The sequence below is a fragment of the Convolutriloba macropyga genome, chromosome 8, assembly GCF_964194025.1.
Source record: "Convolutriloba macropyga chromosome 8, txConMacr16.3, whole genome shotgun sequence".
Lineage (NCBI taxonomy): Eukaryota > Metazoa > Xenacoelomorpha > Acoela > Convolutidae > Convolutriloba > Convolutriloba macropyga.
Window position 1 is genome coordinate 38281588 of NC_134475.1, and position 16458 is coordinate 38298045.

The window sequence follows — 16458 nt, forward strand, 5'->3', positions numbered from 1 at the left end:
AGATTATTTTAATGCAAAATTTCAAATTTACTTTGATATGTTTTTTTCTAAAACAGAAACTTTAAATTAATGAAAACTGACATCAATTTGAGTCAGGATGCCAATGAACTACAAAGACCACTGGAACAAGATAGGAGCACGACTCAAACCTATTGTAGTCTGAGTGGATGATTATAAATTAATGGCTCGACTACCATATAAAAATTTCTCTGGCATTTCGCAGTCACGAATGATGTGAAAGCGGCAGAACACATTAATAGTTGATGGGACTATAAAACTTCGAATATCAGTACAAATAAAATCCCAGCACAAAAAGACGCTAGAGAGAATGAAAATTGTGTAGGAGACTATCTTGGGATGATTATTAACATGGGTGAACCAGATCTTAATATAGAAATTCAACTCAGCACAGGCCTAGCTGAAAACAAAGATAACAGATCATTACGACGGGACAAGTTCACTCAAATCTTATCTGGACAGTTTCCAAAGTTAATATTTGCAATATTAAACCAATAAATTGGAAAAAAGGGCGAACGAATAGGCCAAAAACTAAAAGAAGTTGATTTTGTTTGGTTAGTCAAGATACAATATATGTCTTGGAAATAACTTACAAATGAAGGGTTAAAGAATGCGCAAATCATTTTGGCTTTAAGTGTGAAACAAAGTTGTAATTCATTTGATCTGGATTTGGCTGCAAAAATCTCAAGCTGAAATGCAGAAGAAGAAATTGAAATGCAGCATCAGTTGCGGAAAAACGAGCGCGTGGAATGCGAAGTGTAAAGAACAACCGGTGTTGACATTGGTGTCCCCTCTCAATCAAGGAGTTCTCATGACGTCATTCTTTGACCGAACCCTAAATAAAAGATTTTTTTTTTCAGATTGATTGGAAAGAAGTACTAACGCACCAACAGCTGTTCAATAAAAGATCCTTCAACTTCAGCCGTAAAAGCTCTGAAGTTAGAGAATATTCCCGTTACCGAAGTTCTAGAGATTATGCCTTTTGTCTAGAGGGGGGTGATGTAAGAGGGAGATTATTTGACCAAGCTAGTATGCAATTCAGCACTAGACATTAAGGCAGCAGTCTGCCACAAAATGATATTTTATACTTATACTGAGCACCTTCTGTATTTGCCTGAGTTAATTAGCCTGCTCATTGTGACGGTGGATTTGAGTCTCTTTCCACAGTTGATAAGAGACCGTGCCAAAGGAAACAGTAAAATCTGCAATCTGAGCAAAATGCTTTTAAGGAAATTATAGCACTCAGCTTTACCATTTTTGAGAGAAATTTCGGGAGGCATGTTAGGATAATCCACAGCTTGAGTATCGTCAAAAGGCGAATCAAGTGAGACGTCTCAACTCAGAAAGTTTGATGTATCGTTGCTACTGTTTGTAATTTTAAGATAACGCTCAGAATTTTAAACAGTATCGCAGATCTGCAGTCATGTTTAACATTGTATATGCATGTTGATAATGCTGCCGAATGATCTCAAACAGGAATGTTGGTTTTCTTTTGACGATCAAGTTGATAACAGCTCCAAATTAAAAGTGTTCGGAACTAAACTTACAAGATTGTCTTTCTCGCACTAAAGATTTTTGAAGGTAAACGAAGGACATGACGCAAGAAATAGACGGACGCATTACTAATAAAGAAAAGCCTAATTGCCAATTAAGCTTTCTTCAGAAACTTATTACCTTAAGTTAGCTAACCGCACTCAAAGAAAATGTAATAATCCTTTCCATTAGAAAACGGGCATTGATGATTTCTGTGCAATATGATAAACTTATGCTTATGTTAAGGATGTTTTCTAAAAAGGACATTCAGTCAAAACGCTTTCCGTAAAAATTGGTGTACCAAAATAATAATTGCCTTATTAAGATGGTTAGATGGATGAGTAACCAAGAAGGCAAAGTAAACGCAGTGAAAATGAAATCCAGTAACGAATTTTAATTTTTTTCCTCCTTGTTTCTGTATCAAGTTGGAGTGGTGGATTCAGTTTTAAATAAATGATTTCCTCGAAAGCGGATAAACAGCATCAATCCGCGATCAAAAAGAAGTGAGCTCGTTTGTGCACTCATCAACTCTAGTCTGAGTTTGAGTTAAGAAACACAACCTCCTCAGACTAGATTATTTTAATGCAAAATTTCAAATTTATTTTGAATTTTTTTCTAAAACAGAAGCTTTAAATTAATGGAAGTTGTCATCATTTTATGTCAGGATGCCAATGAACTACAAAGACCACTGGACTACAAGATAGGAGCACGACTCAAACCTATTGTAGTCTGAGTGGATGATTATAAGTTAATGGCTCGATGACCATATAAAAATTTCTCTGGCATTTCGCAGTCACGAATGATGTGAAAGTGGCGGAACACATTAATAGTTGATGGGACAATAAAACTTCGAATATCAGTACAAATAAAATCCCAGCACAAAAAGACGCTAGCGACTATCATGGGATGATTATTACCAGGAGTGAACCAGATCCTAATATAAAAGTTCAACTCAGCACTGGTCTAGCTAAAAAGCGAACAAAGATAACACATCATTATGACGGGACAAGTTTACTCAAATCTTATCTGGACAGTTTCCAAAATTAATATTTGCAATATTAAACCGATAAATTGAAAAACAGGGCAAACGAATTGGCCAAAAACTAAAAGAAGTTGATTTTGTTTGGTTGGTCAAAAACATTGACAAATGAGAGTATTAAAACTTCTGCCAAATTACGGAAACTAAAAAACGTTCTGTCGGGACAGTTTGCTCAACAAAGATTCAAACAAGAAGTTAAGTTGGCGACAATCCTGCAGCAAAGCTCGCCTACTAGCTGTACTACTGGCCGAGGAAGAGGTCTTTGAAAAAGAAAACACTGTAGTCACTGTTGGAATAAGATCCAAAACAATCAGCTCGAAAATATGCGGATGAGGCAAACTCAATTCATTTACTGTTTTCGCCCAACTTGAAACACTTTCTGCGGCCATACCATCTATCTAAGATCAGATTTCTCCCGTCAAGAAACATATAACAGCAGAAAACTCATGAAGCAGTAACTTAACCCAACAAAAACAATAATAGCAAAATTTAGCAACAATTGCCGCAGACAACTTTTCATTTTCCAAACAAAACAATTTGTAACGGCTGCTCTCCTTGTGTTTCACAAAGAAAGTTTTACACCGCCCAGTTCGTTCTGACTGGTTACAAAATCTGTCCGGATACTTCGTTTATGCAGTTCGCTTTTGTAACTGTATATCCGTTCTGCTGTACTCACCGTTGCATTAACTATTCTGTTCGTAATTATTGGCTAATCTTAGTTTTTTCAACTATCAATTTGAACTGGATTGCTACAGATCACACAATACGGGATCTCTTTATGTATACCAGTTCAATCCGATAGAAAAAACAAATCGAAGACAAAGATATATGTCTAAGACCTGTTTGTGCAAAAATATTTAAATTTAAACTTAAGTTGCCTTTTGCTGTTTGTACTCACAAGTTGAGATTACCAGAAGTTGGGGTTGTAACGGTTGAATTTCAGCTCCAATAATTCGTATATGCAAGACACAGTTACAGAATTTACTGCTCAAGAATAATATTTTGCATACAAGACACAGTACCAATTTACAGCTCAGGAATATTTCTAGTTCAAGACACAGTAACAAGTTATTTACTGCTCAAGACAATTTGTTTTGCAATTTTTTGCTGAGTTATACTTTAAGCCGTTTTCTGCGGCTGCTACGTTGCGTTCTGTGTGTTGCTTTTTGTTATTTTCCCCTTTTCTATTTTTTCTCACGTGACAAACTGTAACTAGAACTAGAACTATAACTATAACTATTAAATGACTAGGACAACGAAAGTGCTTTGTTTCTATTTTCCCGCCTACGCAAGCTTAGCGAGCTCAGCTCCAACATCGCCGGCCCTGTTTTCCTTCGTGAAAACATCTTCGTCCATTGATAGTACTCGAGCGAGTTTCACCTCAGGTCTCTTGTAGACTCCGTCTTTTGTTTGAAGCGTTGCTGATCGAATTGTTCGGTCAGAACCCTCCATTGTTTCTGTTACTCGACCAAGTTTGTAAAATCCTCGAATGTCACTGTCTTCGACCAACCAAACGAGATCACCTTTGTTCAGAATTCTGCTTGATTCACAATTGCATTTTTGTCGATTGTTCAATGTTGGCAGATACCCTTTTCTGAATCTGTCCCAGACGAGATCGGAGTACGCTTGCGTTTGTCGGAAGAGCTTTCTATGATTAACAAACTCTTCTGCGCATGGTAAGTATGATAAAAAAATTTTTGCTGCCAAGCAGGAAAAGGTTTGGAGTAATAGATTCCAAATCATTTAAATCCGAACTGACTCGTGTCAGGGGTCTTGCATTCAACGTCTGCTCAACAAGACACATTGATGTTGAAAGAACATCTTCCGTAATTGATCGGTTCCCCAACACTGCGTACATTGCTTTCTTGCAACTTCTGACCAGTCTTTCCCACACTCCTCCAAAGTGAGGTGCGGCAGGCGGGTTTAACTTCCATCTGATTCCTTGTTGAACCAAATGTTCTTCAATTTCTTCTTTGTTCCATGCTGCGACATACTCTTTGAACTCCCGGTCTGCTCCAACGAAATTGGTCCCGTTGTCACTGATCATTTTTATGGGTTTGCCTCTTCGAGCTATGAACCGCATAATTGTATTTAGACAACTGTCAGTGTCCAACTTTGGAACTATCTCTATATGTACGGCTCGTACGGTTAGACATGTGAACAAACAACGCCATCGTTTTTCATTTCTGAGCCCAATTTTAACTGTAAATGGGCCAAAAGTAGTCTACTCCAACATTTGCAAAAGCGGTTGAAGCATCAAGCCTTTCTGTCGGTAACTCGGCCATCAATGGAGTCATTGTTTGTGCTCTTCCCTTTCGACATCTAATACATTTGTTTCTGATCGATCTCAAAGCATTTCGTATGCCTAGGATCCAGAATTTCTGCTGAACTATGTTTCTGACATGTTCAGTACCTGCGTGATGACTATTCGTATGTTCATTTCGCAAGAATAGTTCAACTACATGGTGCTTCCAATGTGACAGTATTGGATGCTTCGTTTCGAAGCTCAATATATTTTTGCCTATTCTGCCTTTGGCGCGAATAAATCCCCTTTGGTCAATGAAAGGTGAAAACTGGAGGATTTTGCTGTTTTTTGGAATTTCTTTTTCTGCCTTGAGAGATTTCATCTCTTCAGCAAACTGTTCTTGCTGCAGTAGTCTGAAGATGCTTGCTTGTGCACCTTCTCTTTCTTCAACACTTAGTGCATTTGTTGCTGGTTTGTGTTTTTTAAATAGACGCTGTACGTATGCCATTGTTTTTACTAGTCGGTTGAAATTGCTGAATCGTTCCCACTGAATCATCGGCTTTTTCTCCTCAACCTTTGCTGAGAAGACCATTTGTTCGTCTGAAGCAAATGTTAAATTCACTTTTTCAGGCCATTAGCTCTCTGGTTGCTTCAACCGGGCCGGCCCAGTGAGCCACTCGCTTCTCTTAAGTTCGTCAACATTGATCGCTCGTGTCCCGATGTCAGCTGGATTGTTAATACCACTCACATGATTCCATTGTGAAACATTAGTTGTATCCAAAATCTCAGCTACTCTGTTTGCAACAAACACCTGTTGCTTACGGTGGGAGCTATGAATCCATTGCAGAACAGTAGTGGAGTCTGTCCAAAAGTTAAAACTGTGAATCTTCGTTTCGTGTTCCTTCACTATCTGTTTTTCAAGTCTCACCGCCATCACTGCTGCTTGTAGTTCCAAGCGTGGTATGGAAATGTGTCGCATCGGTGCGACTCTGCACTTTCTGATAACAAATGCTAAGTCTGCTGAGTATTCTCTGGGCTTTGAACGTAGGTAAGCCACTGCGCACATTGTGTTTTCAGATGCGTCTGCAAACACATGAAGTTCCCATTTGTTCTTGGATGTGCTGAAGTATCTTCTATCAATGCTTGTTTCTGCTACTTCTGGAAGCTGCGCCATCCACTTCAGAAACTTTTCTTCTTCGTTAGGCTCTACTGAGTTGTCCCAATGTTGTCCGTTTTTGGTCCAGATGCTCTTCAGGACTCGTCTGATATGGACACTGAATGGTGCAAACAGTCCAAGCAGATCAAACACTGATGAAACTAGAGATAAGATCTTCCTTTGGGTGATTGGGGTCTCAACTTCTTTGTTTGTACCTCTAAAAACCTGTAGACTATCATCGGTAATCGTCCACTGAAGCCCAAGCACCGATGACCCTTCCTGGCTGGGCTCTACTTCAACCTGCTTTGTTTTGCTGATTGATCTTAAGTCTTCTGGGATTGCGGTGGTTACCGCGTTGCTGTTGGTGATCCACTTCTTCAGTTCAAATCCATGTTTTGAGAGAAGAGGTTGCAGTTGTTTGAAAACTTTGTTTACTTCTTCAGGTGTTTCGACTGACTTGATGAAATCGTCCATGTAGAAGTTGTTTTGGATTGGTTTTGCTGCAATTGGGAACTCGTCCTCGTTATCGTTGGCTATTCGCTTCAGAGCGTAGTTGGCATATGTTGGTGAACTCTTTGCTCCGAAAACATGACGTTGACACTCGTAAATTTGCACAGGTTCGTTCATTGTTGGTCGCCACAAGAATCTCAAGCAGCTTTTATCCCTTTCAGGAACTTGCACCTGCAGAAACATTGATTCAATTATCTGCGGTTAGGGCAATTGGTCCTTCTCGAAATCTGAATATTGTTCCGATCAATCCGTGCAGTAGATCGGGTCCGGCTAACAACTTGTCATTTAGGCATACATCCTTGTATTTCGCTGCAGCGTTGCAAACACGGCGAACTTTACCCGGTTTGTTGGGGTTTAGTACTGGATGGTGTGGCAAATACCATTCCTTTCCGAAAGTGCCTTTGACTTCCGATTTACCAAGGATCTTCACAAATCCCTTTTCAACATCTGTATCAATTGACTGTTGATACAATTCTTTTAAACTTGGGTCTCGTTGGAATCTTCGTTCCAGTGAAATCACTCCGCGTTCCAATCTTATAGTCCAATGAACGTTGAATTTTGTAGGCATCTTGTCCAAGTATGATGCCTACTTCCATCAGGTTGAATGTTCTGTTAGTGAGAACGTTCAGGTGTCTGAAGCTGTTCTTTAGTTCCTTGTAATCATATGTTGTGTTTCCCAACGAGATTGATGGGTGTGCAAACGCTTCAATTGAGAGCAGCTTTGAATGTAGTCCCTTTATTGTAATAGGAACCTTCTCTGTCCTCAAATCTTACGTCCCATGTATGCCAGCTATGTTCAAGGTAACGTCCGTGCCTTTGGCTTGTAGTTGATCCTTAACACTTTGATCTATGAATGATACTGTTGAACCACTATCGAGGAAAGCGTAGGTAGTCAACCTGTTACCAACACTCTGAACCGATACAGGAGCTATTTGAAGAAAACTAGTAACTTCGTTACTCTGGTTGATTGTTGCTGCGCTTACGTTAACTGCGTGACTACCCTCGTCCATTTGGTTTTCTGAGTGTAGCAGTCTGTTGTGTTTTTTGGTACATCCATTTATACCGCACGGATGGACTTTACAATCTTTGATTGCATGCCCTTTCCCCAGACATCCATACCATAAGAGTTCTTTTCTCACTGCTGCATAGCGATCGGTGACATTCATATTCTTAAGTATTAGACAGATCCATATTTTATGAGTGCCATCCGCTAGTGGACAGTTGTTGTTTTGCGTCTGCTTGGTTTCTTGCAGGTTTGAACTTGCACTGAAGTTCGATGTCTTCGAGAATCGTTTTTCTCTATTTGTGTTGCGTCGGTCTTCTTTGTATTCCCCTTTAAACGCTGAAAACCCTTCATGCACGAATGCATTCGTGATAGCCATTTTTCAAACATGATAAGATCAGGCCAGTCCTCGTCCTTGTCGTCGACGTAGAACCACCACTTTTCTTTAAGAACCTGTGGTAGCTTATCAACTGCCATGTACAATGTCGAACTTGATTGCAAATCACCAATATATTTTTACTCTTTGAGCACGTTCACGAAGTTAGATACAAAAACAGAAAAATTAATCAGGCTGGTTGAATCACGAGGTTTTGCTTGATTGGCTTTTCGTAGGCTCTCGAGCGGCGCATCTATAATTACATGCGGTCTTCCAAATTTTCTTTCTAAAATGTTCCAGGCAGCACTATAGAACTGTCCAGAATAGCCCATTCCCGAGATTGCAGATTTTGCTTTGCCTGTTAGCAGAGTCTTCAAGTGGCTTATTTTCGCTGAGTCGGGAATCATGCGTTTATCTATTGTTGCTATGAAGATGCTAGACCTTTCAGGCCTCTCCAGCGGGTTTCCGTCAAAAATTTTCAACAACAAATTTGGTAAACTACTACTTGAATGTCCAGTGCTGTAGTGCCTTCCAGCTATCGGCGATGTATCCCGCTCTTCAACACTTGCTGAGCGTTCACGAGAGTTTGGGTACCATGGGTAATGCCTATGCTTTTTCCGTTCAGGGCTGACGTCGAAGTGAGCTCTTGGTCGAATTGGTGTTCGCGTGTCGTTCATCGAATTCGCCCACTCCGAGACATCTCTCCCTTTTGGGGTCCAATTGAAAGGTGACTTGTCACGCGCCTTATTCGATTGAGAACGTAAGTCATCTTTCTCCAATGCTGTTCTTTGCAATTGCCGCTCTAGGTCTCGCTCCTTTTGCCGAAGCTGATGTTGCATCTCTAATTCTTTCATTTGCATTTCTAGCTGCAACCTCTTTCGATGAAATTGTGCTCGTTCGATTTGCAACTTTCTTTCAAATTCAATTTCAAACTCCTTCATTCGTTCTTCAACCCGACGTTTCACTGAAGATGTTTCCGAAACATTTTCTGTATCCTAGTTGATTGTCTACACGATTCGTGTAACCGTATTCGTCGTTGCATAGTTTGTGTTATCATGGTTTTGGTTAAACTCTGGAATTCCAACGTTTTGTTCTATCTGATGCAAATTATTCGCAGGCGATTGCTCTTCATTGTCATGAAGAGTTGACTGGCTTTGCTGGCTTGACATGTTGGTCTCTCCGTGGATATACGGTAACCACTCTGCGTTCAAATATTGAAAGTATTTTTCTGTCTCAAGTTTGCGTTTTAAAGAAATAGTTTTTGAACGCTGTCGTCTAATTGCAGTATCTGCTGATAAAGAGTCTTGAGTTTGCTTGGTCGATCTCGATCCTTAATGAGCTCAAAACCTTCTTCCTGTTTCTCAAACCAGTTGTTTCGCAAGTTGTTGATCTGTCGATCCAAAACGCTTTGAATGTGTGACGGAGTAACTTTTTGTGTACTTAGGGACTGCAGCTTGAATCTCTACAGCTCCTTTGTTTGTTTGCTTTAATTGAGTTTTGCTTTTCAACGTTCCTATTTGCTTTGCCTAATTGGCTTTGCGTTGTTGAATTGCTCGTTGAGTTTTGTTCTCGTTCGTCGATGACTTCGTCATTTCGACTGTTGGGTTGGCAGCAGTTTATTCCACTGTCCGGGTCGGCGGACCAAATGTAACGGCTGCTCTCCTTGTGTTTCAAAAATAAAGTTTTACACCGCCCAGTTCGTTCTGAGTGGTTACAAAATCTGTCCGGATACTTCGTTTATGCAGTTCGCTTTTGTAACTGTATATCCGTTCTGCTGTACTCACCGTTGCATTAACTATTCTGTTCGTAATTGTTGGCTAATCTTAGTTTTTTCAACTATCAATTTGAACTGGACATATATCTCTGCCTTCGTTTTGTTCTTCATCCAATTAAACTTGTATGCGTAAAACTATACCGTGTTGTGTGATCTTTAGCAAATCCAATTTGATTCCGAAAAAACTAAACCCAACAAATAACTAAACTAAGACAACAAAAACGAACTACGGAAACGTAATATACCTTCATATATTAGAACTCTAAAACATATTGGGCGGTGTAAAGATTTCTCGGTCGTAAGGGTGCAAGCACTGATTGCAAAGCAAGCTGTGAAAAATTTTGGTTCTATAGCTTCAGACCGTATTCGGTCTGTTATTTAGCTAGAGGATATCTCTAGTTGTTAGATACTCTTTTCTATATTTAACGTTATTGTAAAGAAATAGGCTAGTTTGTGAGTGTGTGTGTGTGTGCGTGCGTGTGTGTGTGTGTGTGTGTGTGTGTGTATGTGTGTGTGCGTGTGTGTGTGTGTGTGTGTGTGCGTGTGTGTGTGTGTGTGTGTGTGTGTGTGTGTGTGTGTGTGTGCGTGTGTGTGTGTGTGTGTGTGTGTGTGTGTGTGTGTGTGTGTGTGTGTGTTCAGCTACGTCCCCGTTTTAAATATTAGCTTGCTATTAATTTTTATTAATTGGTGAATTGCATACTGCAGATTGGATCTGAAAGGTTTCTTTGTCCGTATATGTCTAATGTCAGTTGGTTCGGTATTAAGCTGTTTCAGTAGAAAAGAACACTTGAAAGTTCCAAATGTTCACAAAGTTAAGGCATAGATTAATCAGGTATATTTTACGTCACACGTGATCATTAACATAACTAACAATCAGCAAAATTTCTTTTCCATTCTAAGCGCAAACGCTCCAGGCAAAACGAATACAACGAAAGCTAATTTCTTGTTTTGGACCCTGTCATTGCAATGGACATGTAATGTTGCTGCGGACTCAATTCAGTAACATTCAATTAGTGAGTTTGAACAAGAATTAACCTCTTGTTGAGCAATTTATAAGTCCTGAAGTCACTTTATGTAACCGCCAGAAGAAATGAACTGTTGAACAAACAGCACGGTCATGTAAAAATATAAAACTGCTCTTATTCACAATTAACACGTCATAAAAAATGCTGTGGTGTTCATGAAATTATAAGTTTGTGTTCTTTAATTTTCATTTAGGCTAGAAACTGAGCATGAACAAAGTGGTTGGAACTGATAAGTGGCCCTGGAGTTAAGCACATACATATGAGCACAATTTATTGAGCAAACATAGCTAATTGCAATTGAATTTATCTAAGTGAGATAGAAAACTTCTTTAACAAAAAGTTTGAATTTAGAGCATCGCCTCAGAGTTATATTTAATGGGAAAATATTCCGAGGCGATTCACAAGTTCAAATCTCGAAACTGAACAACTAATGTCTTTTATAATAACTGATGCAGTATAGTACATTCAGACTAATAAAACTTATTGCTGAGATGATTGGGTTGGTAAATAACTGCCTACCTGAGTAAACTGGGGAAGGTTATCTTGTAAGATCTTGTAAGATTCTGTCAGAATCTTACAAGAGGATGTATCGTCTTACAAGATTTTCTGACAGAATCTTTCAAGATAACCATTTTTCTTACAAGATTCTTACAAGATAAGCATCCGTCTCACAAGATTATTACAAGAATATACCAAAAGTAAATATCAAAACTTTTAATAGGAAATGAAAATTGAGTTTGTTATCTTGCTTGTCAAATTTAATGAATGCATAAAAATCAGTCAAATACGCCCAGCCGTTTCTCTAGTTTTTAAAACAAAAAAAGAATCATAATTAACACAAACGAACCAATGGGAGTACAGCTCAACTGTATCGAAATTACAAGAACGTTACGAGATAACCATTCGTCTTGCAAGATCTTACCAGATAAACATTTTTTGTAAGAAATTTGCAAGATCTTATAACATAACCATACTTTGCAACAATTTTGCGAGACCGTAAAAGATAACTATCCCGTCTCGCCCCGGTTAACTATAGGACCCGTTACCTTTCTTGTTTTATCATCCATCGCTGACCTTAAAATCAAACTGTGTTTCCAAAAAGGACATTTTTCTTTTAAACTTAATTAGACAAACCAAAAAAGTAGGAGCAATAAGGCTATTAGAAAATTAATATAGATCTTATTAACCAGCCCTATTGAAATACTTTGAAAAAACGGACGAAATTTTTAAAAATTTATTTTCCCCTTACCTTGAAATATGAAAGCTCGCACGTTTTTTTCTTTTCAATTGAATGGTGACACAAAAATTACGCACTCAGTGAATTGAAAGCTCCGATTTGAAAAATTATTGAAAAAAAAACAAAACAAAAAGGAGTTGTGATAACATATGAAAAGAAAGAAACTCAAAAAAGATGAAAGGCACAATTTGAAAACTAAAAATGTAAACTGACATCATTCCAGAAAAAATTTTTTCAAGTGCTCTTCGTATGATTTATAAAGCGCGCAAACATTCGTTTATTCAGTTTGATTATTTTTAAGCGTTAAAAAACGCATATCATTTCAAATAAATAGAATTACAAAACTTTCTCTATATTTCAGAAAATGAAAATTTACAGGACAGATTGAGCGCCGAAAATCGAATTAAATTTGGTGTTATTGCGAATTTAGTTCCACTTCAGAAGTTTTGAGGTTAATTTATAATAAACTATTGCCACCACAAAAGAATAATCTTGTTTTCTCCGTTGTCGTGGGAAATTGGGAAGTTAGATTATTTTCTTTGCAGGTGTTTTGCCTGTTTTTTTTTTGTTAGGCAGCGAAACAATTTTGATACCTTTTTTAGAGCTTTTGATGCCCATGAAATGTCATAAATTAGTTTAAGGTACTGCTATTAGTGAAAATCAGGCAATATTCGTGTTCCCTTTATTGCAGCTTTTGTTTTAGGAAATCAAATCGTACGGGCTTTTGTTTTCAAAATTTATTGCTCTTAATTAGAATACATTTAAATTTGATCCGACTTTTGGAGCATAATCAGAGTTTTACTCCCTTTAGAATGTGGCGGGCAGTGCTCACCTGAAATCTAAATTTCGAAACGGAAAGATTAAATAGGATCAGTAATTCATAGCTTTTTCTTAGATCGAATACTATTTCTTGCAAATTTGATTTGACTAATCAATAAAATGTAGCTATTACACCTGCTTTTGTGACTCCTGGAAATGATAAACTTAGATCAACTACATTAAGCATCACAATTAAAACTAAATTTTAGCGTAAACCCGTAAATTACAGATCTTTGCGATTACAACATCCGCAACAGCAACAACAACAATAACAACAAGAGTAACAAAAACACCAAAATCAACATCAACCACGACAATAATAATAACAAGAACTTCTGCTCGGCTAGATTAATCTTATTGTTAGGTACTCTATGTGATACAAAATGAGCACGGACTTTAAACAAAAAGATTTTACTTTTATTTAGTTATTTGAATGTGTGGATATTTGCGAAGAATAATAATACAAATTTTTGGTCTTTCAAAGAAGAAAATGATTCTGATACTCTTTTGTTTAAACTGCACAAATGAACGCCAGATATATTCTTTGACGCCACAGACCAGATTGGTCAAATTGAACAATTAGCTAAAATCGCAATACAGAGCATAAAATCTGCTCTGCATTTTTTGTAATTCAAAATGTTTTTGAAGTTTACAATATCGATTTTTCAACCAGAAACAATTAAGCATTTGATAAGTTACGATATAAAATTAAGAGCTGAATGATTGCAATAATTATTTCAAAAACAGTACTGTCTGCTCTTAAGTGAGCTGAGCAACAATATAAAGCGCATGTTTTGGCGTGGCATGACCTAACAAATGTCCGAAAAAGCAAAAATAAATAAATTTTATTTGTTCAGAAAAAAAGAAATATATTTCATCAGCATTTAAAATTTATCAGCCTTTTTCCACGATGGAATATAGACGAGAGACGAGATAAAAAGGCTAGTAATCTTAAAAAAGTAACTTTGACTTACAATTACAGCTTACATTTTGTAACAAGTATTAACAATTAACGCAACTTAATTCCTCAATTTTCAGCAGGTAATTAGCCTTAAAATTGATTGGCCGTGTTTCATTCGTATTTAATTGACACCAATGTAAAAAATTTAATTGTTTACCTGAACACTCATATGGGTAATCGCAAAAAGGTACTTATTTTCCTAATCTACAATTAGTTTTGAGAGTGACGTTTCTGAGAATAATAGCCATTTAGCATTTCTTTCATTTTCGTGCAGTTGAAACAATCGGATAATTCAATATCAGAAACTGACACAGGTGACGCGTGAAAATGAGTTACTCATAACGTTGTTCATAAAAGTAAGTAACAAAGTATTGTCGTTATTTTTCACGCTCAGTTTAAAAATAGTTACTGTGGAGTAGAGTTTTTTGTTTGCAAACCTGTAATTGAAGGAAACATAAACATACGGTAATACATGTTTGAAAATAATGGCATATTTAAGCAAAATCTACAAAAATAATGGCATATTAAGGCAAAATTTAAATTACCTCATCAAAAAATGGAACAAACTTATCACCTTAAATTTGTACTTAATTTTGCGTCAAAATGCGGTGAAATTATGTAATCTCATTGCTAGAGTAAGCGGTAAACTTACAAAAACTTCAACCACATTTCACCGCTAAAATGTTTAATATCACCTCTTTCTACAATTTACACGAGTTCGAACCTGTCACCTCCTGCATGTCAGAACTTATTCTATCACTGCGTTACCTCTCACTAACTTTTAAGATGTTTTTTTTGAATTTAAATCAAATTCGTTCTACTTTTTGTAAAACATGCGAGCTGAGTTTTTATAAGATTTTCAGTTTCAGCGGTGAAATTACATATTTTAGCGGTGAAATTGAGGATTTTTGTAAGTTTAACGCTTACTCTAGTGATGAAATTATACTAGTTCAGCGCTTAGAAAAAACAGTCAAAATGTAAAAGATTAGGGGGTAATTTTATGGGGGTAGGGGTTTAATATCTAACAACTCCTCCCCTACTACCCATTAACCTCCTTAACTTACATCGTTTTAAACCCCAAAAATTATCCCCTAGTCTTTCATCTTTTTGTCACTTTTTTCTAAGCGGTGAATTTGTGTAACTTCACCACTAAGTTATGCGGTGAATTTATGTAATTTCACCGCTACCAGGTGATAAATTTTGTTTCAACGGATTCAACGCCTGATTTATGTAAATTCGCTGCATTCACCGCTTATCTTACAAAGTTTTCCGCATTCACCGATTATCTTGCCTATTTTTTGCGTTGAATGACGGTGACATTCGACCCGGGCTGGATTCTTCTCCCAACCTCAGCTAAAGATTAAGAAAGGAGTTAATATTGAGATCAAGTTTCTATAGGGTCGTAATTTCATATTTAGTTTGTTCGCCGCATCCCTGAAATTGACAAACTAACTGAAAGCTGAAAATATCACACAAGGCCTAATGTCTAATGTTATCTGTAATAATGCTTTCTTGTGTCTGTGAATTAGACAATCGATACAGATCAACTTCAAAATTTTTACTTTCAAAATTAAGGTGGCTTTCAAAATTTGAAGTTCGGCTTTCAAAGTTGTGTCAGCATAACTCGAATTCTTTATGCTACGATTTAGTATCTAACAAAAAGTAAACTTACCTTGAATTGTAAAATGTTTGCCTCTATATACCACGCCTGTTCTTGTATCAGCACTGTCAGCCCAAGAAATAAATGGACATAAAGCTAATCAGAATTGCAAAATTTGAGCGACTATTTTGATTTGTGAGAATTGATGAATTGATTAAGAGCGATGCGACCATTAGGTGGTTTTAAACGGTAACGGAAACATTAAAGAGATTAAATCAAAATCAGCCAAGCGGAGAAGAGACTAACCAATTTGAACATGGTAAAAAGGAAGATAAGAGCGGAGGATAGATTTAAAGGGAAAAGACATTAGAATTGAGAAGAGGGAAAATAAAGAGGAAAATTGTCAACGGCTCGTCTGAACAAATTAAACAAAATCGGAAATTACATAAACTGATATTTGATCCCGCTTTCTTCCCCCCTTTGAGAGAGAAAATAAAAAGAATGCGTGTAATACAATCCCTTTTCCCTCTCTATTACGTATTTTTTGTTAAAAAATACAATCCCCTTTTCTGTTTTGTACTTTCTAATCTTATTTCACTCCATCGATTTAAAACTCCATCTTTTTGAGTGGAAGCAATTGTGTTAAACCAGAACGCCAAGGAGAGAGAGAGAGAGAGAGAGAGTTTTTAAGAACTCCCTTGAAATTGTCTAAATTTGTCTCAAGTTTATCTCACTCCAATAAATTCTATCTTCACTCTAGTGTGTGTATATATGCGTAGATGGTTCGATAACACTCGCAACGATTTTATCTTACTCTGAGTAACTATAAATTTTTTGTGAAAAAAATAATTTTTGCTTTTATTACTATAACACACATACACAGTTCGTTTTTGCTACTTGTATGTAGCTATAACCCTCCGCACTTGTAAAATTGTATACGCTACTTTTATTTTACTTTTTAGTCTCTCCTCGCCTTAAAAGGCATAAAATTGAGGGGGTATAGCGGCTGTTTTCCCCTTTTTTCGCGGGTAGATTTACTTTATTTCGCCGTGAATGGGTTGAAAATATCCAAATGGTGCCAACTTAATTTCGTGTTACTGTTTTTTGTGTGGGTGGGGATGTTTAACATGACATTTTGCCATAAATTTGAGACTGTAAACTT

General features: G+C 37.2%; 1 protein-coding gene across 5 annotated transcripts in view; it reads right to left on the reverse strand.

The window, feature by feature from the left end:
- LOC142344108 (uncharacterized) overlaps positions 1–16458 on the reverse strand; it is a 121151-nt gene that overhangs the window by 31680 nt on the left and 73013 nt on the right. The window contains exon 1 of one of the 5 annotated variants that reach the window (XM_075395599.1): positions 15369–15930. The exons of 3 other annotated variants lie outside the window; for them this stretch is intronic. The gene's annotated coding sequence lies outside the window, so the exon portion shown is untranslated. Of the gene's footprint in view, positions 1–10525; positions 10544–15368; positions 15931–16458 lie in introns of those variants that run through there. One more of the 5 variants, XM_075395605.1, reaches the window with a different exon arrangement.